This window comes from Oryctolagus cuniculus, chromosome 9, assembly GCF_964237555.1.
Source record: "Oryctolagus cuniculus chromosome 9, mOryCun1.1, whole genome shotgun sequence".
NCBI classification, from domain to species: Eukaryota; Metazoa; Chordata; class Mammalia; order Lagomorpha; family Leporidae; genus Oryctolagus; species Oryctolagus cuniculus.
In genome coordinates, this window is record NC_091440.1 from 83,964,896 (window position 1) to 83,990,313 (window position 25,418).

A 25,418-nucleotide genomic window follows, 5' to 3' on the forward strand; every position below is an offset into this window, starting at 1 on the left:
TTGGGAGTTTTATGATTCAACCTGGAACGGGATTCTATGTAGCAAGGCTTCCGCCTCCTTCCCTGGGGCTGCTGGTGTGCCTTGGTCCTACCCCATTTGGTCTGCTACAGCAATGTACCTTATACTGTGTGGTCTATAAACAGCAGGTATGTATTCCCTACAGTTCTGCAGGCTGGGAGGCCAAGATCAAAGTGCCAGCAGGCTTAGCATCTGGTGAGGGCTCTTTTCTTGCAAGATGGCACCAAGGGGCCGAGGAGCACAAGCTCCCTCAGGCCTGTTCCAAAAGGGCACTCAGCCCACTCATGAGAGCAAAGTCCTCACTTTCTAAAAGCTTGCCTCTTTATGCTGTTGCATTGGTGATTAGGATTTCAATGCAGGCATCTGGGGGACACATCAATCAGACCATATGAACCTTGACCTTCATGCCCTCCCAGCACTGAACTGCTCTCTGTTTCCTGGTTCACATCTAACTTTCACACCTGAGGGTTGCAAACTGGTGGTCACGTGGCTATTTAAGTTTAAATTCATCACATTTGAAGTTCAGTGCCTCAGTTGCACCAGCCCCATGTCCAGTACTCAGTTGCCGTGCGGCACTAGCAGCTCCTGGTAGGACAGTGCCGGTGGAGCATGGCTGGCTTTGGAGAAAGTCATGCTGGACAGTGCTGCCTAGAGCACTGTTTATCTCCTCTCTCTGTCTACAACTGTGTAGCTATCTAAAAGTTTCTTCAAGGGGCCGGCATTGGGGAACAGCAGGTTAAGCCACTCCTTGTGATGCTTATATCCTATATCAGATCACAGATTCAAGTCTCACCTACTCCAGTTTCCTGCTAATGCCCTGGGAAAGCACCAGATGACAGCCCAAGCGCTTGGGACCCTGCCACCTGTCCAGGAGACCCAGGTGGAGCTCCTGGCCTTGGCCTCGTCCAACCCTGGCTATTGCAGCTATTTAGGGAGTGATCCAGCAGATGGAAGATCTCTGTCTCTCCCTCTCTCTCTGTCACTCTGTCTTTCAAATAAGTAAGTCTTTATAAATTAAATAAACTGTTCTGCAAGATTCATGTGAGGTGTCCTTTAATAAAAGAAACATTTGCAGCCAACCTCACTCATTCCCAGTTTCTAGGGAAGGTTCCTCCTTCATTTTGTCATTGTGCCTTTATTCTTGGCACCATACTGTGTGAAAATGTAGGTTTACATAGATGTCTTCCCTTCTAGACTGTACACTTCAGATTTCACCTCCTAAATATTTCTTTTCTATAAGTGCAGTGGAAATGGTACAGACTTGGGAATGGAACAGATCTCACTTTGAATCCTGGCGCCGCCACATATGATCTTTGTGAGCTTAGCCAGCTTTAATCTTGCTGGGCCTTCGTTAACTCATGTGTGAAATATGAATGGTCAACCAGGCATTCAGCTGAACGCTGCCAGGTTGGATATACAAGGGTACTTCAAAAAGTTCATGGGAAAATGGAATTAAAAGATAAGTATTTTGGTGCAAAAAATTTTGAAATCTAGGCATAGTTTTTTAAAAAAAGATTTATTTTATTTATTTGAAAGTGTTATAGAAAGAGGTAGAGACAGAGAAAGAGAGTGAGTCTTCCATCTGATGGTTCACTCCCCCTAAATGGCCACAATGGCCAGAGGTGAGCAGATCTGAAGCCAGGAGCCGGGAGCTGCTTCTGGGTCTCTCACATGGGTGCAGGGGCCCAAGGATGTGGGCCATCCTCCCCTGCTTTCCCAGGCCCATTAGCAGGGAGCTGGAGCAGAAGTGGGGCAGCCAGGACTCGAACCAGCGCCCATATGGGATGCCAGCACAGCAGGCTGGGGCTTTAACCCACTGCACCACAGTGCCAGCTCCAGCAATAGTTTTTTAATTACCTGCATTTTCCATAAACTTCTTTCTCCTTAACTTATTTTTAAATAAATTTTATTAAATCAATAAACATCCAAGGGCAGGCATTTGGTACAGTTGTTGAGCTGCTGTTTGAGATGCCTGCCTCCCATATTGAGTTCCTAGATTCGAGTCCTGCTCCGTTATACATTCCAGCTTCCTGCTAATGTGACCCTGAGAGGCAGCAGGTGATGGCTCAAGTACTTGAGTCCCTGCCACCCACATGGGAGACCCAGATTGATTGAGTTCTGGGATCCTAGCTTTGGCTTGGAGCAGCACTGGCTGTCACAGATCTATCTATCTGTGTCTCTCTCTCTCAACTAAATGATAAGTAAACATTTTTTAAAGATTTTATTTATTTATTTGAGAGGTAGAGTTACAGACAGTGAGACGAGAGAGAGAGAAAGGTCTTCCTTCCTTTGGTTCATTCCCCAAATAGCCGCAATGGCCAGAGCTGCGCCGATCTGAAGCCAGGAGCCAGGAGCTTCTTTAGGTCTCCCACGCAGGTGCAGGGGCGCAAGGACTTGGGCCATCTTCCACCGCTTTCCCAGGCCACAGCAGAGAGCTGGATTGGAAGAGGAGCAGCTGGGACAAGAACCGGCGTCCATATGAGATGCCGGCACCACAGGCAGAGGATTAACCTACTGCGCCATGGTGCCAGCCCCCAAACATTTTTAAATAAACAAATAGCCTACTCAGTTCTCTTGAGTTTAATGAAGAGAGGGACTCCACAATGAAGCAGTTTGGGAGCTAGAGGAACTCCCAATTGTAACTTAGGAAGAGTACAGATTGTGTCCTTACCACACATGTACTTCTTTGCTGCAATGAGCTGCCATGCCATGACACTGGCTCTTTGATGTCTGCCGCCACCATCTTTATCCAGGTCCTTAGAACTGCACAGCCTTCTTATTAACTTCCCTGAAGCCAGGTACCCCCTGTCCTAATCCACCTGCCATGCCAAATTTACTCTTTGTTACTCCCTTTTCTCTGCTAGTCCCCATGTCATTATTACACTTCTTTGCCTCGACTTTCAGACTTTCAGTGTACTTGCTATACCTAAAATGTCAGAACTTGGAAACCTGCAGCTACCCATTGCTTCCTGTTGCACTACGGAGACAGATCGCTTCACTGTCTTAATAACACATAGTACTCAGCTCTGCCTCCCAGTTCCTGTGCTGTAGTCCTGACTGGGAACTCTGTCCCCTGCCTGTACACCATCTACCCACCCATCCTACATGACCCAACCCCCATCTCATCTCCCCCGTTAAGCTTTTCCTAATTAGGTTTTCAGACTCTTCCTTTCTTGCTACCTCATGATTTATAAATTATATGTTGTCTTTGCTTGAGTATGTATGTAATTATACATTGTCTTTCTGTGTTGCCGCATAATATTTTAGCAATATATTGTCTCTTATTTTCTGTTATCTAATTTGTGTTGATTATTTTTTATCCCTAATAGGTATTATACCCTGTGTTTCCTATTCATTTTCCAGCACTCTGCACATGATAAATCTTTAATAACTGTTTGTTAAATATGATAAATAGAATGGGAGACATGCATGACAGCATATGATAGTAATTTTCATAGGATTTTTGTTTTGCTGCTAAGTGGTGTTCTCCGCTGATTGATTCATTCTACAGTTTGGAGAACAACCTCTCATTCTCACCTTGCTTCTTTGTGAGATCAGTCATCACTTACGGAGCTTCTGGAAGGTTGGTCTGGGACCTCTATAGCTCCCTCATTATCAGTTTATTCCTCAGGAATATCCGTGTTAGTATTTTTCCAGACTGTTTTTGTTCAGGATAAAAGGAAACCTTATCATGTTGTTGTTGATAATGATGGAGTGATGTTAAGTTTATATTACTTATAGCCCCTATAAGAACAAGTAGTTACTTTTCTTGGCTGTATGTGCATCATAACCTTGATATTGAACGTTCAGAGATAGAAAAGGTATGCCTGCACCCCAAAGAACATTCTGGAAGATATAAATTGTTTAATAAATAATTTAAATAGTGTCAATCTTGCTTACTGACAACCGCATAGTTTCTCATACACACATATACACAGGGCATATGAGAAATTTAGAAAGCTGAGTATTTCTAATTTAAAACTCTAACTTGGATGGTAAACTTTGTAGTTAATGAAGCAATATCTTCACAGAATGGCTGCATTTGTAGAGTAATGCAGTGTTACCAGGCAAATGGTCAGCTTTTCATGGCCTCTCTTCAACTTCACAATACTGAGGATATTAACCCTGTTTTACAGGTGAGGCATGTGAGATTTATAAGTTAATTTTCCCCAAAATCTGTCAGCCCATAAGGGATAAACTAGATTTCAAAACCAAGTCGCTTAACTCCCAGGCCAACCCTTTTGGTCCATCACTGCTGCCTCCCAGGATCTGCATTAGCAGGAACCTGGAGTTGGAAACCAGAGCAAGGTACCAGACTCAGGCATAGCATGTATGGGACACAGGTCTTTCACTGGCGATTTTACCTACCAGGGTAAATGCCCACCCTCCTTTATAATACTCCTGAACTACAAAGTAACAAGAGTTGTGCTAATGCCTTGTAGACAAAAGGCGTGGGCCAGTAACTTCACCAGCAGAGCTGGGCGGCCTTGTGCAGGTTCTTCAGCCTGTTGGAGCATTCATTTGCTCAACTGTGCAGTGGGGAAATTGTAACTACTTTAAAGTTGCTATTGGGTTAACCTGATGTCTGCATGGAAAACAGAAATCACAGTGGAACATGCAAGGAAGATTTTTTTTTTTTAAGATTTATTTATGGGGCTGGCACTGTGGCACAGTAGGTTAAGCCTCTGCCTGTGGCACCAGCATCCCATATGGGCGCCAGTTCATGTCCTGGCTGCTCCTCTTCTGATCCAAGTCTCAGCTTATGGCCTCGGAAAGCAGTGGAAGATGGCCTAAGTCCTTGGGCCCCTGCGCTCATGGTGGAGACCTAGAAGAAAATCCTGATTCCTGGCTTTGGATCAGCCCAGCTTTGGCCATTGCTGCCATTTGGGGGAGTGAACCAGTGGATGGAAGACCTCTCTGTCTCTCTATTTCTCTCTCTGTAACACTGCCTCTCAAATAAATATGTAAATCTGTTTATTTGAGTTAGAAAAAGAGGGAGAGACACAGGTTTACTCCCCAGATGGCTGCAACAAACAGGGCTGGGCCAAGAAGCCAGAAGCCAGGAGCTTCTTCCAGATCTCCAACGTGGGGAGCAGGGACCCAAGCAATTGGGCCATTTGCTGCTGCTTTTCCCAGGGCATTAGCAAGGAGCTGGATTGTAAACAGAGCAGCCAGGACTCGAACCATCACCCATCTGGGATGCTGGCACTGCAGTTAGTGGCTTAATCCACTCCGCCATAGTGCCAGCCCCGGAAAGCAGATCTTATAGACTCAGTTCCAAGTGAAAGAAAACCCTAAGTTAGAACGGTTTAACAAACTGCAAGTTTATTTATTTGACCTTTGACCACACAAGACTTGTAACATCTCAAGATCTGAGGGGACCAAACTTCTATGTTGTTGTCATTCTTAGCCTTAAACTCCTGAAGATGATGATGTTTGCATTCCAGGCAGTGGGACAGGGAGAGGGGTAAGTATCCTAGGACATCATATGACATTTCCACTTACATGTCCCTGGCCAGAACTTAGGCACCCTGCCACACTTCTTTGCAAAGGAGGCCAGAAAATGTAGTTCTTCAGCATCGATGGCTGAAAAATGTTATTAAAATGTGGTAGTAGGCATTTGATGTGGTTGTTAAGACACGGCCTGGGACGTCCATGTCCCATACCAGGGTACCTGGATTTGAGTCCAGGCGCTGACTCCTTATTCCAGCTTTGCTAATGTGCACCCTGGGAGGGAACAGGTGATGCCTCAAGTACTTGTGTCCCTACCACCACCCACATGGAAAACCTGAATAAAGTTCTGGATTCCTGATGTTAGCCTGGCCCAGCCCCAGCCATTGCAGGCATTTGGGGAATGAATCAGCAGAGGGGAGAGCTGTCTGTGTCTGTCTCTCTCTTTCTCTCTCCTTAAAACAAACAAACAAAAAAACTTTAACCCAACAGCTTCTACTATGATAATGAGCTGTGAAATTATTTTAAAAATTTAAAAATTTATTTCAATGTAGGATGGGAAAAAATCTCTTGCCATGTACATAGGTTATTTTTAAAACGTATTTATTTATTTGAAAGGCAAAGGCACTAGAAAGAAAAATAAAGATGACATACGTACATTAATAAGGTTATGACATAATGTTTTTAATCCTCAATGCAGCACAAGGGACGGCTTGTTCACACCCAGGAAAGCCTGTGGCGGAAGGGAGCTAGGTGCAGTCCTTGTTAATATTCTTAGCATTTAGAGGTCAGATAGAGAAAGCGAAGAAAATAGAACTGGCCAAAGAGGTGAGTGAAGAACGTCAGGATTGGGCAACTGAAAAGCTTTCAAGGAGAGGATTATGGACCCTGTCAAACACTTCCGGGAGGCTGGGCCTGAGAACCGGGAGTGGGAAGTCACTGCTGGCCTTAGGGGCTGCTTTGGTGGAAGAGTCCTGTGAACTGGGGCCAGCCTGCAGTGGGCTTCGGGTAAATGGCTCGGAGGAAATGAACATCTATGGAGAGTTCTGTCCCTGAGAGAAGAGGGAGAACAGGCCGAGGCCTGGAGGCGGAAGTCATGGGGCAGGTTTGCCCTGCCTAGACTGGGACTGGGAAGAGCCTATTTGTATTCCGGTGAGAATGAGTGTAGCTGGCCGTCTTAGACCAAAGATGACAGAGCATTGTGATGGTGAAAGAAGTATCTATACTTTAAAAGTCCCTGCAGAATCAACTGTATACTTTTCTTTACACTGGATTTAAAGTTTGAGCAATGCATTGCTTCTTTAAAAAAAAAAAAAAAAGATTTATTTTATTTATTTATTTGAAAGAGGTACAGAGAGAGGCAGAGACAGATAAATCTTCTATCTGCTTGTTCGCTCCCCAAGTGGCCGCAATGACGAGCTGAGCAGATCTAAAACCAGGAGCCTGGAGCTAATTCCTGATTCCTACATGGATGTGGAGGCCCAAGGACTTGAGTCATCCTCCGCTGCTTTCCCAGGAATATTAGGAGGGAACTGGATCAGAAGTGGAGCAGCGGAGCAGCGGGGACTCTAACACCATCCATATGAGATGCCGGTGCTGCAGGCTGGGGCTTTAACCCCACTACACCACAGTGCCAGCGCCTGCGTAGCTTCTTATTCATGAAAAGTGATTGGGTGTGTTCTGTCTAGGGATGAATACGTGTTGGTAGAGAAACTTGTGTTAATTGTAGGCACTTTTGGAAGCTATGCAGTTGCTAAAACACTTTTCAAAGTAATCCTTTTCATTGACCCATGTAATAAATATTTTATTGAAATAATTAGAAAATACCTACAAAGCATCAATATTTAATTATATTTCAAATTCTATGTGTTTAGTTGAAAAAATGGAATATATAAGTAAAATGTGTCATAGCTAGTCAGTAAAAAAAATTGATAAAGTTTATATTTATTTGTGAAAGGCAAAGAGAGAGAATATTCCATCCACTGGTTCACTCCCCTAATGCCCGCAAGATCAGGGCTCTGCCAGGCCACAGCCAGGAAGCTGGAACTCCATCCAGGTCTACTTGTGGGTGGCAAAAACTAAGCTCCCAGCAGTGTTAGCAAGAAACCGGGTCATAAGCAGAAGAGCTGGGACTCACACCTGGCACCCCAAAATGGAATGTGGGTACCCCAAGGGACAGCTTACCCACTTCACCACAACACTTGGCCCGGTAAACAAAATTTGTATTAGTGCCTGCTGTGTTCCAGGCACAGTTAAGTCCTGATACAGGAGTGAAAATCCCTACCCTCAAGGAACGCTTAGGTTTTAGAAGCACAGAGACAACAAGCTCATACTAAGGTAATTTGTGTGAACTTAAAAGCATTATGGGGGCCGGCGCTGTGGTGCAACAGGTTAACACCCTGGCATGTTAACCCTGGCCTGAAGCACTGGCATCCTTTATGGGTGCCAGTTCGAGACCTGGCTGCTCCACTTCCATTCCAGCTCTCTGCTATGGCCTGGGAAAGCAGTAGAAGATGGCCCAAGTCCTTGGGCCGCTGCACCCGCGTGGGAGACCTGGAAGAAGCCCCTGGCTTCGGATCGGCACAGTTGCGGCCGTTGCGTGTAACTCTGGCTTTGAAATAAACAAATAAATAAATAAATCTTTTTTAAAAAAAAGCATTATGAAAAAAATAAAAGGAATGATGTAGGAGAGTGACTAGGATACGTACTTCGGCTCAGTAGTGAAGACAGACCTTTCTGGTGGCGCAGGCCCTGTGGCATAGCAGGTTAAGCTGCCACTTGGGTTGCACGCATCCCTTATCAGAGTGCCTGGGCTCAGGTCTCAGCTACTGTGATTCCGATCCAGCCTCCTGCTGATCCATCCTGGGAAGCAACAGATGGTTCCCTGCCACCCTTATGGGAGATACAGATGGAGTTCTGTGCTCCTGGTTTCATCCTGTTGCTGGCATTTGGTCAGTGAACCCGGGAATGGAAGCTCCCTCTCACTCTCCCTCCCTGCCCGTCACCTCCCTCCCTCTCTCTGTTGCTCTTTCAAACAAAATAAAAATTATATATATATATATAAATATTTTTAAAAGAAAAACCTCTTTCAGTTAGCCTTTAGTTAAAATGGAATAATGGGTGGAGGGTTTAAGTCAGGGGAAAGGATGCATGCAAATATCTTGAGGGCAGGATTGTGTTTAGCTGATATCAGTAAATAAGAGGTTATTGAGGCTAGAATATGGAGTCATCTAGGAATAGAATGGTAGCAGATGTTAAGAGAATTGGGAGAAGATTCTATGAGCCTTCTTGGTTAGGATAAGGAAGTTGGATTTAGTTTTTATTTTCTTTTATTTTTAAGATTTATTTATTTGAGGCTGGTGCTGTGGCTTAGCGAGTAAAGCTACCACCTGCAGTGCCAGCATCCCATATCCGCTCTGGTCCGAGTCCTGGTTGCTCCACTTCTGATCCAGCTCTCTGCTATGGCCTGGGAAAGCAGTGGAAGATGGCCCAAGTCCTTGGGCGCCCTACACCCTCATGGGAGACCTGGAAGAAGCTCCTGGCTCCTGGCTTCTGGCTCCTGGCTTAGGATCAGCCCAGCTCTAGCCGTTGCAGCCATTTGGGGAGTGAACCAGCAGGTGGAGGACTTCTCTCTCTCTCTCTCTCTCTCTCTCTCTCTCTCTGCCTCTGCCTCTGCCTCTCTGTAACTCTGCCTTTTAAATAAATAAATAAGTCTGTTGAAAATATTTATTTATTTGAAAAGCAGAGTTACAAAGAGAGAGAAGGAGGGAATGGAGGGAGAGGCCTTCCATCCTCTGGTTCACTCCCCAAATGGCCGCAATAACTGAAACGGTCTTGGCTGAGCCAGGCTGGAGCCAGGAGCTTCCTCCGGATTTCCCATGTGGGTACAGGAACCCAAACATTTGGACCATCCTCCACTATCCCAGGTTCATTAGCAGGGAGCTGGATTGGAAGTAGAGCAGCCAGTACTGGAGGCTGTGGCTTTACCCCACTGTGCCACAGCACTGGCCTCTAGTGTTTTTTTCTTAATAGAATCCATTGAAGGTGTTGTTGAAGAGAGGAACATGTTTAGATTTATGCTTCAGAAGATGAGTCTGGATGCTGAGTTGACTAGAAGCAGGAAGACCCACTAGGAGGCATCTATAGTGGTCCAAATGAGACTGAGATATTTCAGACTGCAGTAGCAGTGAGGGATGGACAGGAAGGTTCGATTCAGGAAGTGCTGCCAGGATGTGCTGATGGGCTGGACGTGTGGTATAAGGAAGGAGAATCATCAAATTCAGCAGAAATGAGGCCGGCGCCGCGGCTCACTAGGCTAATCCTCCGCCTAGCGGCGCCGGCACACCGGGTTCTAGTCCCGGTCGGGGCGCCGGATTCTGTCCCGGTTGCCCCTCTTCCAGGCCAGCCCTCTGCTGTGGCCAGGGAGTGCAGTGGAGGATGGCCCAGGTGCTTGGGCCCTGCACCCCATGGGAGACCAGGAAAAGCACCTGGCTCCTGGCTCCTGCCATCGGATCAGCGCGGTGCACCGGCCGCAGCACGCCGACCGCGGCGGCCATTGGAGGGTGAACCAACGGCAAAGGAAGACCTTTCTCTCTGTCTCTCTCTCTCACTGTCCACTCTGCCTGTCAAAAAAAAAAAAAAAAAAAAAAAAGCAAATTCAGCAGAAATGTGTAGTAAGTACTGGCCTTATATGTGCCACGTTAGAGAACCAACATGCAGATTGATTTAAGTGGCTGTATGCCTTTCTCCTAGGACACTTCTTTCTTCCCATTTTGTTGGGGTTTTTTAAAGACTCCTAAATGATAGCATAAAATTAATTTTCATCTTAACCCGATGTAAAAAATACATTATTATAGAAACGATTTTGAAGATTTTGATGGCAAAACAAAAGAAAGCAGGTTAAGCTGTACCAATTCCTATAAGGCATGGAGACGGTTCTCTCTGCATTCCCCTAAGTCTTCTTGCTGAGTACCCAGCTCCAAGGGTGCAGACACGCGGAGAAATGCTTCTTTGAGCGCCTGTTGAGGCACAGTGGGTGGAGCCGCTTCCTGGGCAGCCCCATTCCATTTCCCTGTGCCTCAGTCAAGTCCTAGCTATCCTGCACTTCCAGTGCAGCTTCCTGCTGGTGCGCTTGGGAGGCAGCAGATGATGGCCCGGTGCTGGAGCCTGGCCTGGCTGCTGCTGTTGCAAGCATTCTGGGAGTGAACCAGCGGATAGAAGATCTCTCTCTGTCCTTTTGCCTGTCAATGAAACAGTCCTTTGAAACAGGAAAAAGTATCCTTAGCTCTGAACCACCCACTTGATGTCTTATTTTGCTGCCTCCCCAGTGTTGGCTTCGGTTTTTATACCTGTCTGTTCACCCTCACCTCTATTTTTAGATGAAGTTCAATTTGCCTCCCTTGGCATGTTGTGGAATTCTGTGGGAAATTCCTAAAACACTCCCCTCACCAAGTCCTGGGAGACTTCCCCTCCCCCAAAGAGAAGCATCTGTAGCAACCCAGTTGAGATTAAATGCAGGAGGACTTCAGAAAATTCTTGGAAATTGGAATTAAAAGTGTGTTTTGTTGGGGGTGGCATTGTAGTCAAGCAGCGGAAGATGGCCCAAGTGCTTTGGTCCCTGCCTCCCAGTGGGAGACCTGAATGGAATTCTTGGCTCCTGATTTCAGCCTAGTGCAATCCTGGCCATTGTGGCCATTTGGGAGAGTGAAGCAACAGATAGAAGATATCGATCCCTTTCTCTCTCTCTCTCTCTCTAACTCTACTTTTCAAATAAATAAATAAATCATTTATTTTAAAAAGTATATTTTATTGCCAGAACAGTTGAGATCCATGCATTGCTTTTTTGATAATAGACATTTTTCATAAACATTTGGAAGATCCCACATGAGTGGATTTCCAAAAAATATTGCACCAAAATATACACTTTTAATTCCATTTTTCTTGAATGTATTTTTTAAAGATTTATTTGAAAGGCAGAGTTACAGAGAGAGAGGGAAAGACAGAAAGAGAGAGGTCTTCCATCTGCTGATTTATTCCCCAAATGGCCACAGTAGCCAAGGCTGGGCCAAGCCAAACCCAGGAGCCTGGATCTTCTGGGCCTCCCACAAGAGTACAGGGTTCCAAGCACTTGGGCCATCCTCCACTGCTTTCCCAGGTGCATTAGCAGGGAGCTGGATGGGAAGTGGAGCAGCTGGGACTAGAACTGGCACCCATATAGGATGCTGGCACTGCAGGTGGTATTTTAACCTGCCATACCACAATACTGGCCCCTCCTTGAGTATTTTGATGGGTTTATATCTAACTGAGCCCTTGTTCACATGTTAACATGGACTCAGAACTTCTCCCTGCAGAAAATTCTGACTTTGCCTGCAGGTGTCTCCCTCCTCGAGGAGTTAGAAGACCTTCTGTCAAAGCAAGAGTCCTAGTTAGGAACCTCCATTTCCATTAAAGAGCTTCAGCCCTGACACTGGCTTCTCTTAACTTCTAATATATGTAGTGTTGCTGTTAATCAACAATTAGACATAGCTGCTCCAAGAATCAGCAGACTTTCTGCAAGGGGTCAGATGATAAATATCTTAGTCTCTGAATCATGTGTCCCCTGCCACAACTACCCAACTCTGTTGTAATCTGAGAGTTGCCATGGACTATTGAAATGAGTAGGAACAACTGTGTTCTAAGAAAACTTTATTTATAAAAACCAGGAGCCAGCAGCATGTAGCCCGTGGACTGTTGTTATTCTACTCTGTCAGGCAAACTCTGTTTAACTATCCTCAAAAGAAGGCTGAGAACATTGTTGTTTCTGGACTATGCTTAGAAGGAGCTATCATATTTAGATTGCTGCTCTAAGGCATCTAAATGACAAGCTTCAGTTCCTGGATCTGATCCTCCTTTTTGTTTGTTTAAAAATATATATTTAGGTTTGTGTATATGTGTATTTGTATTATGTATTAGGCAGGTAGATAAACTGCTGGGAGTCTGCCTTGTCTGCAGTAGAAATGCTGAAACAGAAGAAAGCCCTCCTGTGGTAGTAGAGATCTCCAGGGAAGCAGTGGCTCAGTTCAGATGACTGGTGGAGCTTAACTAGCACAGAGGAAAATATGGGCAATAGACAAAGACGTCCTACTGGGCGACCGGCGCCGCGGCTCACTAGGCTAATCCTCCGCCTTGCGGCGCCGGCACCCCAGGTTCTAGTCCCAGTCGGGGCGCCAGATTCTGTCCCGGTTGCCCCTCTTCCAGGCCAGCTCTCTGCTGTGGCCAGGAAGTGCAGTGGAGGATGGCCCAAGTGCTTGGGCCCTGCACCCGCATGGGAGACCAGGAGAAGTACCTGGCTCCTGCCTTCGGGTCAGTGTGGTGCGCCGGCCGCGGCGGCCATTGGAGGGTGAACCAACGGCAAAGGAAGACCTTTCTCTCTGTGTCTCTGTCTCTCTCTCTCTCACTGTCCACTCTGCCTGTCAAAAAAAAAAAAAAAAAAAAAAAAAAGACGTCCTACTGGGCAAAACATGATAAAAATTATCAAAAAGATGCATCTTTGCTCTCTTTCTTGCCTCTGTGTGTGCCATTCTAGTCTCTACTTTTAATCAGCCAATAGTTAATAAACATTAAGCATTATCTCCTGAGAATATACTTCTATTAGAAAAAAATAACAAATGGTCAATACCTACTCTACTGCCATATCTAGCCCATTCCCTGGCATGTAGGAGAGTCTCAGTAAATATTTGTGGCTGAATGAATACCTCCCGTTACTAATAAATGGGCATCATTGTTTGTAAATCACTGTCTCGTGAATTCAACTAACATGAATCACGGGGTGAACCGATAATGATGACGTCCAGCTGTCCAGCCGTGAGCCCAAGGTGATTCCAAACAGCTGTGATACCTAATGACTCCAACATGATTACTGGAGTTCTCTTGCTTTTTCATACTGCCATCTCCAGCCCTTTGAATTAAGTAAATACAGTTGATTTGCAGAGAGATAACAAACTGAGAGCCAGTCTTAGGGTTAGAACAGTTAGGCATTTGCTAGCTAATAGAGCAGAGCTTATATCTTTTTGGGAGCACCTCCTAAGTTTCTGGCTTCTTATGTTGTCCTAAGATGATGTGAATGTCATCTAAGATTAACATGGACAGTAGGCATGAAAAGACTTCGTGAACATATAATTTTTTATATCTGCAGATGAAAAGTTGATTCTAAGAGAGAGGAAGTAGTTTGAGTGAAGCCCCATTTTCTCACTGTCTCTGTGTAGAAGTCCTAGTCTAAGAAACAGACAGTCATATCTTCTTCTGTCATATTTGAGGTTATGTAGTCACTTGTGTTATTTTCCTTTTCCTCCCAGCTGAGTCACTCCACTGTTGTATCAGATGAACATGACTTTGTAAGCAGGTATTCATTCCTTTTAAACAGGCGTCATTTGAAAAAATTTTATCTAAGATGCCTACAGTGACCTCCTCCCCAGTTTAGTATTATCAGTCAAATTAAGTGTGTTCAACCACAGAAAGGAACTACTAGTGAGCTCTCTTACATGCTGAGTACCGTGTTGTTATCATTGCAAACATTTATTGAGTAGACACCTAGTAGATGCACCACGACACCAAGGGCTTTAACCACGTTCTGTCATATTCCTCACAACACTGCAGGGGTGTCCTTAGGGTGCTTCCGATGAGGCAACTAAAGCTTGCAGCTAACACATTGACTTTTCCCATCTCATCTAGTTTTCCAAAAATTCTGTAGTCGAAGTTATTCAAGACATAATTGATTGTCTTAACCTGAGTAATGACCATGAGCAGTGTTTTCCAAGCCTTTTTAAAAATCACACTTTACAATAGGAAATGCATTTCACATTTCAACCCAGAACATACATGTTCTGTTCATTTGTGTAACTGGGACAAAAAATTCACCTTCTGATGTTTTCTGTTGTTCTAACTCTTTTTAAAATGGACCATGGCCCTACAATTTGAAAGCAGGAATCTAACGTGATTCTGCATAATAAGCATTCTTAGCGTGACATTGCAGCATGCAGTATGCTAGGGGTTCCACTTGTTAATTTATTTTAAAACTACAGACCTACTGATTGTTTACTATATCTTGGGCACAGCTCTAGGTCCCAGGGTAGATGAAGATGAGAATGATTCAGTTCTCGCCCTTGAACTCAAGTGAGTAAGAAACTGAATTATCAGCGCGCCAGCCGCAGAGGCCATTGGGGAGTGAACCAACAGAAAAGGAAGACCTTTCTCTCTGTCTCTCTCTCTCACTGTCCATTCTGCCTGTCAAAAAAGAAAAGAAAAAAGAAAGAAACCAAATTATAATAGCTTGTAGTAAGTTCTGTAATGTCAGCATCTACAGCGAGCTTTGGGCGCAGGGAGGAGCCAGCACCAGCGTCTCCCAGTGGATGTCTATGACAGGCTTGATAAAGGAACGATTTGGGAAATAGGTCATGGAGAATGCATGGGAATTTTCCAGGTGTAAGAGAGAATGGCATTCCTGGTGGAGGTAACTGTGAATGCAGTGGCCGGAAGGTTTGAAAGTGTGGATCTTAACCAAGCAACAGTGAGAAGTTTCACATAGTGAAAGTTGAGGTGCACATAGGGAAGTGAGGCAGAGCGGACTGAAGCCCCTATGCACTTTGTTAAGGCGATTAGATTTTATTTTGTGCAGTGAGAAGTCCAAAGAGCTTCTGAATCTAGGACGTGCTACATATATAGTATTTGTGCCTCAGGAAGACAGTTGTCACCTATTTAAAGGGTAATATGAAGAAAAAGGAGATTAGAGGCTGGAAGTCCTTTTCATTGATTCAAATGGGAAATAAGGAGTTGAAGGAAGCCAGCAGTGGAGGATGTGGACAAGTGATCTAAATTCCAGGGGTCAGGTCTGTTGGATTTGTCACACATTCACCAACGTTTACTGTATGACAGGTCACGGAACACTGATGGAAAAAAAAGAGTAAGGAATGACCTCTGATCTTGAGAAATTTTCTGTCTACTGGGAAAAGCACACACACAGATCACTTCAGATTTGTCATGGTTAAGTGCTATGAGAAAGGCTTGCATAAAGTCTGAAAAGGGCAAAGGCAGGGGCTCATAACCCAGACGAAGGGGTTCATCAAGGCTTCCGGGAAAGGAAACCTTGAGTGGAATCTAATAGAGTGAAGAGGAGCTGGCCAGGTGAAACGAAGGGCAAGGCCATCATAACAGGGCAGAGCAAAGCAGGCCTGAGGTTGCACAACAGCGGCTCTAGAAGTTTAGTGTTGGGGGAGCCTGTGTGACTTAGGAATGATGTGACTGGACACAGAGAGGAATGGAAGGCTAAAATGATTTCCTGGAGTGGGACTTTAGGGAACTTCTATGTGTACTAGGGAGCTTGGATTTCTATGCTGTTGTGGTGGGGTCCCCATGAAAGTGGTTTAAAACATGAGAATGACAGGGCAGCCGTGTGGTTTGGGCAACTTGTTCTGATCTCGTAAACGGTCATAATAGCTAACTTCGCTGAAGGCTTCCCGTGTGCCAAGAACAGATGTGTGTGTGTTGCCTGCATCACTTTATCTCAACAACCCTACCGCTAGTCTTAGCCTCATTTTAGAGGGAGGCCACTGACACACACACACACACACACACACACACACATAGATTAAGTAACTTGCCCAAGTTTATGCAGCCAAGGAGCAAGGATGTAACCCCAGGCATCTGACTAACCCACAGTGATTTCCTGCAGGTCTACGAAATCGAAACTGGTTGGTTTGGCCCTACTAAGGCAACCACAGGTAGGACTTGAAATTCACTAAACCTATAGCAGGCTCATTTTTCAGTTGATCATTTTGTATGGCCTGCGTGAATGATGTTCTAAATATCCAGATGGTTCTTGGCAGAAAAAAGGCTCCCCACGCCCGTAGGGAGGTGAGGATGACCAGCCTAGAAGCTTCTGATGCCCCACCCTGGAATGCGGCAGTGGTGGGAGAGAAGGTGGCTGCCCTGTCAGCCTTGAGGGCTCCCCTAACATTGCAGTAGACTTGGGGGAGGTTTACAGAGCAGACACTGACCTACTCATAGTCCTGGAGGCTGCAGGTCGTAGAGGGCACTGTCAGGATTGGGTTCTGGTGACCACTCTGCCTGGCCAGCTCTCTCTCTGCCATCCCACAGCCTTCTCTTGCATGAGCAAGGTGAGTGGAGGGCACTAAAGTGTCTTCTCATTGGGCCACTAAGCCTGTTGGATTGGAGCCCCAGAGTTATGACCTCGTTTAACCTTAATTCCTTCCTTAGCAGCCCCATCTCCAAATGCAGGTCACGTGAGGCGCCAGTGCCTGGACATATGGATTTGGGGGGACATAAACTTTTCAGTCTGTGAAATTCTGGAAAATCCTCGAAGGTGAAATCAGGACAAGTTGGTGATTGCTCCGATGCGAAAAGTAAGGGTAAGGAAGAGTTCAGAGTGGTCCTCGGGTTCCTCACAGGGGGCTCAGAAGCAGCAGCAAGTTGGCAGGGTGAGTGGCAGTGCGGTGGGCTTGACTGAATCTCTGAATCTCTGGAAAGTTTTGCAGGAGCTTAGCTGGCCCTGCTGATGTGAAGAGAGGCGATGGTGTGTGTGGATGGCGGCTGAAGCCACAGATTGGGTCAGATCCCCTAGGGAAACCGAGAGTGAACGAAGAGATAGCTGGGAGTGCTGAGATGGCAAAATATTTATGAGACAAGCAGAACAGCAAAAGAAGACTCAAGAAATAAAGAGACCTTTATCCCTGCATCTGAAGGGAGAGAGAGTTTCAACAATAGGGAGTCCTTGACACTCAAATTCTGCAGACTCTCGTGCGTCAGATTTGTGGTCTTAGCTAAGGAAGAGGAACAGTCGTGGAATCAGAGCCTTTTCTTGGCCAGTAGGACCAGGGAGATGATTCTGTAATCCTCTCATTTTACAAGCCGGGAAGCCGAAGCCCTGCAAAGCCTTGTGATTTGTCCCTTTCCCAGAAGACACAGAGCTAGAATTTAGGCCTCCCAGGCCTTTCAACTTCAGTCCAGTGTTTTTTTTTTACCATAGAACAAATAAAATCCACTGAAGTAGGGTTTGAAAATTGAGCCTAACTTGTAAAACAGTTACACTAAATAAAGTGGAGAGAGAAACATCAAAATTCTGTTTATGCATGTGTGTAAGGGAAGAAGTCATGTATAAAATGTGTAAACCTTGCCCTAGAAGAGAAAATAGTAGTGTTGGTGTGGAATAGTGATAAGAAAATTGATCAGTGGACGAAGGCTTGGAAACAGGAATTTTTGTCTACTATAGTTGGAGTAGAAATGGCACATCATTACGTTATTACATTGCTGTCAGCTGTTACAGCCTGGGCACAAATTTTTTTTTAAGATTTATTTATTTATTTATTTGAAAGCAGAGTGATAGAGAGGGAGAGACAGAGAGAAAGAGAAAGATCTTCCATCTGCTGATTCACTCCCCAAATGGCTGCAATGGCCCAGAGTGGACCAGGCTGAAGTCAGGAGCCTGGAACTTCTGAGTTTCCCACATGGGTGACTGGGACCCATGCACTTGGACCATCTTCCGCTGCCTTCCCAGGCACAGTAACTAGCAGGGAGCTGGATCGGAAGCCGAGCAGCAGGGACTAGAACGGGTGCTTTGATACAGGATGCTGGCATCACAAGCAGCAGCTCAACCCACTGTGCCCCAACACTGGCCTCCGCGAGCACACATTTTTTAATGTGACCCCTTTTTATTTTTTTCCACCATTGATTAACCCCATTTTATACACAGAGCAATAACATATTATTAGAAAATTGATTTTACAGCGCAATGTGCCGGCCGCGGCAGCCATTGGATAGTAAACCAATGGCAAAAGGAAGACCTTTCTCTCTGTCTCTCTCTCTCACTGTCCACTCTGCCTGTCAAAAATAAAAAAAGAAAGAAAATTGATTTTAACTTAGTATGTTGTCATAGGCCTGACACTGAGAAACGTCATTACGAGTCATGAAGAGGAGGGACTTCCCTTACAGGATCGCCATTAGCCACCTAGATCCCCAGTGAAAATTTCTGTCAGTAATGGACAGCTGATGCTGTGAGTCAGTGAGTGACGGACATGTTGCACATCTGTTACCCAGGACCCACTGTGCTCAGCACCACAGTGGAATCGGTAGACTGAACACAGTCACCCCTGGGTGAGAGTGGACAGCCTGTCGCTATGGACAGGAATGATGTCACGTGAACCATGAGACTCGCGAATGTGTTAGTGACGCCAGTGTTGTCAAGAATGCCCACGTGCGTTCTTCAGTTCTTGCTGAAAACGTGGGAACTGACTTTGTGTTCCTCAATTGAAAATTTTAAAAAGCAAGCAAAAGCTAGAGTAGTCACCATCTTAGCTTGTATGTTAATTGCTTTCTTATTTTGTTTCCAGCTACATAAACAGGAATTTGACTTGATAAAAAACCTATTTTCTCCCCATCATATTATTCTATAGTTTAAAAGTGTATAAGCTAACATTTAAGAATAATACATAAATGCACACCATGCAGAAGCTCTTGCTCGGAATTTGTATTTTTGGTAGATTTTAACATATCAAGCAAGATAAAATTAAACAGAATAACTGATTTGCCAACACACATCTTTGGTACTAGGATTAATAGAATTTTTAGTAGTATAGGCATATGACAGAGGGTATATTATGTGGAAAATAGATCATGCTAGGTATTAGTAAGCATTAAATTAAAAAGCTTTGTAGCATCATAAAAGGAATTTTTATGTGTAGCTGTACTGGTGTAAGCTTCTGCATCAGGGACAGCCCTCTGTCCCTGTAGCAAAGTAAGTAAGCATAGCATAGCTTCAGAAAGTGCCAGAAGGGCCTGGTGTCGTGGTGCAGCAGGTTAAGCCTCCACCTGGGACCTGTGTTGCATGTGAGTGCCAGTTTGAGTCCTGGCTGCTCCACTTCTGATCCAGCTCCCTGCTAATGTACTTGGGAAAGCAGCATAAGATCCCCAAGTGGCTGGACCCGTGCCATCCACATGGGAGACTCTGGCCCAGTCCTGGTCATTGTGGCTGTTTTGGGGAGTCAGCCAGTAGATGGAAGATCTTTCTCTCCCTCTCTTTCCTCTCTCCCTGTCTCCTTCTCTCGCTCTGTAACTCTGCCATTCAAATACATAAATGTTTAAAAACAAACCAGAAAAAGGTCCCAGAAGGTTTGCACAGCCCACAATATGCGTTATTCCAAGGATGAAATCTTATCTCCAGAAGCCTTTCCATGAAAATTTGGGCCCATAATGCTACACTGGTTTGAGGCACTCAGTAGGTTGGGGACCTCATCACGTTCCTCTTTATAGTCCCATTTTTTTAGCATAGTTCATGGAAATTAGTAGGTTCTCGATGAATGTTTATTAAATGAATGCACTCTGTGAAAAGTAAAGCAAGAAGAAATGTTGACTGGGTTTCTGTTTACAGTGCTGTTATCATAAGAGGATTCATTTAGCAAGTGTTCATTGAGCCTCTACTATGTAGAGACACTTCAAGCATTGGCTTAGGAACAGATAAGTTAGTAAGGCAAGCCTTGGGGTTGAGGAGTAGATGGTAAAAGGAATAGAAAAACTTGTGAACAATTATGGTAAAAGTGATTGGTGCAACGAGAGAACCACAGAATTAACTATAAAATTGTAATGCTGTCACAGAACTGCCTCCTCTAACAGTATACAGTTATGCTATTGGAGAAATACAAAGTGCTGTGAAAACTCAGAAGGGAAACTGTTCCAGTTGGAGGAAAGGGTGCTGGATAAGGTTTTGCAGGGAATGTGGCCTTTCTGTTGTACTTGGAAGATTCTCTCCCTGGTGCCTTGGGCATCTCACATCTACCTTGACTATTTGGTCATTATTTTTCCCTCTCACCCACCCAACCCAGATCTGCATACTTCAGAATCTTGAGCATGATATTGCTCTTAATTTTAATTTTATTTGAAAGGCAGAGAAAGAGACAGACTGTTTGCTGGTTCACTCCCCAAATGCCCAGAAAAGCCAGGATGAACAAGGCTGAAGCCAAGAGCTTGGAACTCGGTCCCCACCTCCCAGTTGGGTGGCAGGGACACAGGTACTTGAGATTTCCAGGCTGTGCATTAGCAGGAAACTGGAAGCAGAAGTGGAGCTGGGATGCAAACCCAGGCTCCCTTGAGAAGGCATGTAGGCATCACAAGTCTCTCTTCAGCCACTGTGCTACCGTTTGCCCTTTGAGCGTGATTACTGATGGCACCATTCACCCCCAGATCCATCCTTTTTGGAATCATTTGACTATCTTTTTTTCCAGTCTTCATTTGGTCACTATAGTTCTATGACTTTTTTTTTTAAAGATTTATTTATTTATTTATTTATTTGAAAGTCAGAGTTCCACAGAGAGAATAGGAGAGGCAGAAAGAGAGAGAGATGTGTTCCATCTGTTGGTTTACTCCCCAGTTGGCCACAATGGGCCAGAGCTGGGCCGATCCAAAGCCGGGATCCCGGAGCTTCTTCCAGATCTCCCGTGAAGGTGCAGGGGCTCAAGGACTTGGACCATCTTGTACTGCTTTCCCAGGCTACTTCAGAGAGCTGGATCAGAAGTGGAGTAGCCGAGACTTAAACTGGTGCCCATATGGGATACCGGCAACTGCAGGTGGTGGCTTTACCTGCTATGCCACAGTGCTGACCCCTGAAGTTTTTAATAGTTAGCAGTTTTTTATAATTGATAAATTTTGTACATAGTCAACAGCTTATCCAAAATATGTGAGCCTGTCAGTCTACTAATCACTATTTTAATTTTTTAAAGCATACCAAAAAATGTAGTCCTATTTTGAAGTAATCCACTCATTTCTTTAAATTAAAAAATACAATTATGGTTTTTAAATGTACAGAAAGTCATAAAGAATGTACAGAGAAGCTATACCTTGATTATAGTATTTTGTTTTAATTATTTTTAATTACTTAAAAAGCAGAGAGAAAGAGAGACAGACAGAGAGAGAAGGTCTTCTATCTGCTAGTTCATTTCCCAAATGCCCACAAGAGCTGGGGCTGAGCCAGGCCAAAGCTAGGAGCTAGTAATTCAGTGCAGGTCTGCCTTGTGGGTGGCAGGAACCTAACTACTTAAGCCATTGTCTGTTGCCTCTCATGGTGTGCATTAGCGGGAACCTGGAGTCAGGAGCAGAGCCAGGACTCGAACCAGGCGCTCCTATATGGGATCCAGGCACCCCAAGCAGTGACTTTACTGCACCAAATGCCCACCCCAATATTTTTCCTTTAAATAACACCTTTCTTCTAAACACACATTTATTTTAATTTGTCCTTGTTTCTATGGAATCCCACAATTGGATTCCTGCTGTTGACTTTCTAGACAGTAATACGTTTCTGCTACCATTTGGAGGAGCCTGCATCACAGCGTACTGCAGAGTGGGTTCTGACTTTCGAAGATGCCTTCCTGGAACCATAGGCCCACCCCCACCCCAGAAGTCATCGTCCAATTCCCATGATTAATGAGCTTAGTCCGAAGTCGAGTGGAACTTACAATTCACTGTTTAGTGGAGATTCCGATGCTGTTCACTGAAACAAGCGATGTTCAGAAAACTGAAAGTGAAACTGTCGGTCCTTGGCTTCTGTAGATCAGGAGCCAGGCAGTTTTGTTGATAGAGAGCTAGGTCACTGTGAGATTAAGCCAAGAGTGTGGGAGCCCTCTGGGCTGTTCTCATGAAACTGAGTTTCCAAAAGCCCTTGAAGCATAATCATGCTCTCTTTGAATCCAAAACTTTAAATAATATCTAAAATTCCTTATTCTTTGGCCTGGGCTTAGGATTTAGGGAAAGCAAAAGTATATAAAAACATATTTCATTCACTTTCTCACCGAACCTGATATGGAGTTACACAAAATTAGCAAAGTTCACTGATAAGAGATTTACCCTTCTGATATCTTGCTCTGATGAAATGCTAAAAAATGTTTTCAAGATATAAAAGGTTGAAGAGTTTAAAAAAAAAAAAAGAGGGGACCAGTGCTGTGGTTAAGCAGGTTAAAGCCCCAGCCTACAGCGCCGGCATCCCATATGGGCACTGGTTCAAGTCCCAGCTGCTCCACTTCCACTCTAGCGCTGTGGAGGATGGCCGAAGTCCTTGGGCCCCTGCACCCGCATGGGAGACCCAGAAGAAGCTCCTGGCTCCTGGCTTCAAACAGGCTCAGCTCCGGCCATGGTGGCCATTTTGGAGAGTGAATCAGTGGGTAGAAAACTTCTCTCTCTGTGTCTCTGTCTCTACTTCTCTCTGTAACTCTGACTTTCAAATAAAATAACTAAAAAAAAAAAAGTTAAGGGGAATTTCAGTTCATAAGCAGAGTTGCATTAAAATATTCTTACCGTGATTGTGAGATCTTGAATTCTGATTTTGCCATTGTTAGAATAATGTTGATGAAATATTTTACTTAATTTTTAAATTTTCATAGCAAGTAGCCCGTATCATAAAGTGGAGAACTGCATTTAGAATTGCCATTACAAAACGCAACTGAAAAGTCTCTAATGGCCAACATGAACGTTTATCACTAAGGTGTTCTTGCATTCTGTTAACAGTTGCCTTGTAACACAAATACAAAAGTAAGGGACTTCCTAATTTGTGTGTTTACATCAAGACCACTTACCCTAATACCCATGGACAGTTCCACCTCTGCCAGGACTGTTTGATACTTGGTGACATCACATTTCATTCTTTTTTTAAAAAAAAGATTTATTTATTTATTTGCAAGTCAGAGTTACACAGGGAGGGGGGAGAGAGAGAGAGAGGTCTTCCATCCAATGATTCACTCCCCAGATGGCCACAATGGCCAGACCTGTGCCGATCCAAAGCCAGGAGCCAGGAGCTTCTTCCGGGTCTCCCACATGGGTGCAGGGCCCCAAGGACTTGGGCCATCTTCTACTCCTTTCCCAGGCCATAGCAGAGAGCTGGACTGGAAGTGGGGCAGCCGGGTCTCGAACCGGCGTCCATATGGGATGCCGACGCTTCAGGCCAGGGCGTTAACCCACTGTGCCACAGAGTCGGCCCCCACATTTCATTCTTTAAGTTGTACTCTTCCATCATAACTTACAAAACTAGGCATAAAGCTATTTTATTTCCTCCCAAAGTAATACCTGCTAATCAGAAAGTTTGTTGAAAATGGAATTAAAAGATAAGTGTATTTGGATTTCAAAATAATGTTGGGAGGGGGCATTTGGCACAGCTATTAAGTGCTGCTTGGAATACCTGCATCCCATTTCTAAGTGCGTGGTTGGAGTCCTTGCTCTGCCCCCAATTCCAGCTTCCTACGGACGCACACCCAGGGAGGCAGTAGGCAATGTCTCAAATACTTGGGTATGCAGCCACCCATGTGGAAGACCTGGATTGCGCTTTAGCCTGGCCCAGTCCTGCTCATTTCAGGCATTTGAGGAGTGAACCAGCAGATGAGCAATCTCTCTGTCTCTGTTTCTGTCTCTGCCTTTCAAATAAATAATTTTCAAAAAAATAATAAAAAGTAAAAATTTCATAGAAATACATGTTATGGAAAAACTTTGCATGAATTTCAACATTTTTTGCACCAAAATAAACTAATCTTTTCAATTTATTTTTCCATGAACTGTTTGAAGTCCCCTTGTAGAAGCGGCTTCAGGTACAGTCTCAATGGCACATACAATGAGGGTTATCCTGCACTAGGCTTACTGAAAGCAAATGTAAGCACAGTTTCCCATTACATCATTTAAAATATATGTATATACATACATATTTCACTAACATTATTGGAATGCAAATATTAAACTTATTACTAAACTATAGAAAACAATAAAAAGTAATACTTACAAAACGCCAATATCCTTTATTAATCTTTACTTCTCTGAGCTATTTTCATTCTTTGTTTAAACAATCCTCATTTTCGCTAGATTTGAACAGATTGAACAAATGTTTTTCATTAACCTGTTTGTGGCTTCAAAGCCACCAGGCACAATGCCAGCTATTAATAGTGGAGTTTTATTCTGCAACTAGATCGTCCATAAAATAACGTTGTCTTTTTTTTCTTTTTTGACAATCTTGGAAGAAGTACTTTCCCACACTTTTATTACTTCTTTAAGTCACCAAACTTCCTATGTTGATTTTTGCCTGCAGAATAAAATAATTATTTACACAAAAAATGTCCTTAGTACTGTGCCTCTCTAGTAAGAGTAAGATTCTTCTTCCATCTTTTAGGCACTCTCAGTCTGTTAGATTCTAATTTATAAGTGTAGAATTTATAATGAAAGCACACATTCATTCAGGAGCCAGACTTTTAAACAAGAGTAGTTTTAAAGGACTTAGGATTCTATTTTTCTGAGAAATAATTTGTACATAAAAATCTTACAAAAATATGAAAATGAAAGCATTTTAGGTCATGAAGAATTGCCTTTATTTAACAAGGGAATTTCATGAAATTAGAACCCTCCAGAAAACAAGGAATATATAACCATCATCTCTGTGGAGAGTGGCTCTTATCCATTTGATGGTGACTTCGCAGAGGGTCTAGCTCTGTAGCACACACATAAGAGTAGGCATTTAATTAAATCTTTGAATAATCAGGCGATGAGCTTCCTTTGATAAGAAGTAACCAAAGCTACACTTTTGTTCTCATTGTCCCTAGAGCGTAGGGGCAGAACATTTAACACAGTGAAGAAGAAAGCCACACACACAAAATCAGCAGAGTACCACGTAAAAAGATCAAGATTTGTGGAGGCCCAATTCCATGAAGGGCATGTAAGTAGAGCCCCATGCGTCTCTGTGTGGATGCAGATTGATTAGGTTAAGCACTTAGCAAAATTGCTCTCCGAAAGCTAAGTGATCATAAAATAAGATGCAGAAGTTCAAACTGAAAAAGTTCCTGCAGACCAAGTTCAACGACAGCTCAGTTTCGCGTGGCAGCAGCTCAGCCATTCCTCACAGTTTTCACTGGTGTCTGGAAATTCACAAGTGACTTTTCTAGAGA

At 44.2% G+C, this 25,418-nt stretch overlaps 2 protein-coding genes across 6 annotated transcripts in view; one reads left to right on the forward strand and one right to left on the reverse strand.

Annotated features, from left to right (window-relative positions):
• USPL1 (ubiquitin specific peptidase like 1) overlaps positions 1-23,943 on the reverse strand; it is a 91,509-nt gene extending 67,566 nt beyond the window's left edge. For all 5 annotated transcript variants that reach the window (XM_070049063.1, XM_070049062.1, XM_070049061.1 and 2 more), the window contains exon 1: positions 1-23,943. This exon is cut by the window's left edge and continues 25,839 nt beyond it. The gene's annotated coding sequence lies outside the window, so the exon portion shown is untranslated.
• The window catches only part of HMGB1 (high mobility group box 1), a 157,998-nt gene that overhangs the window by 25,989 nt on the left and 106,591 nt on the right, over positions 1-25,418 (forward strand). The window lies entirely within an intron of this gene.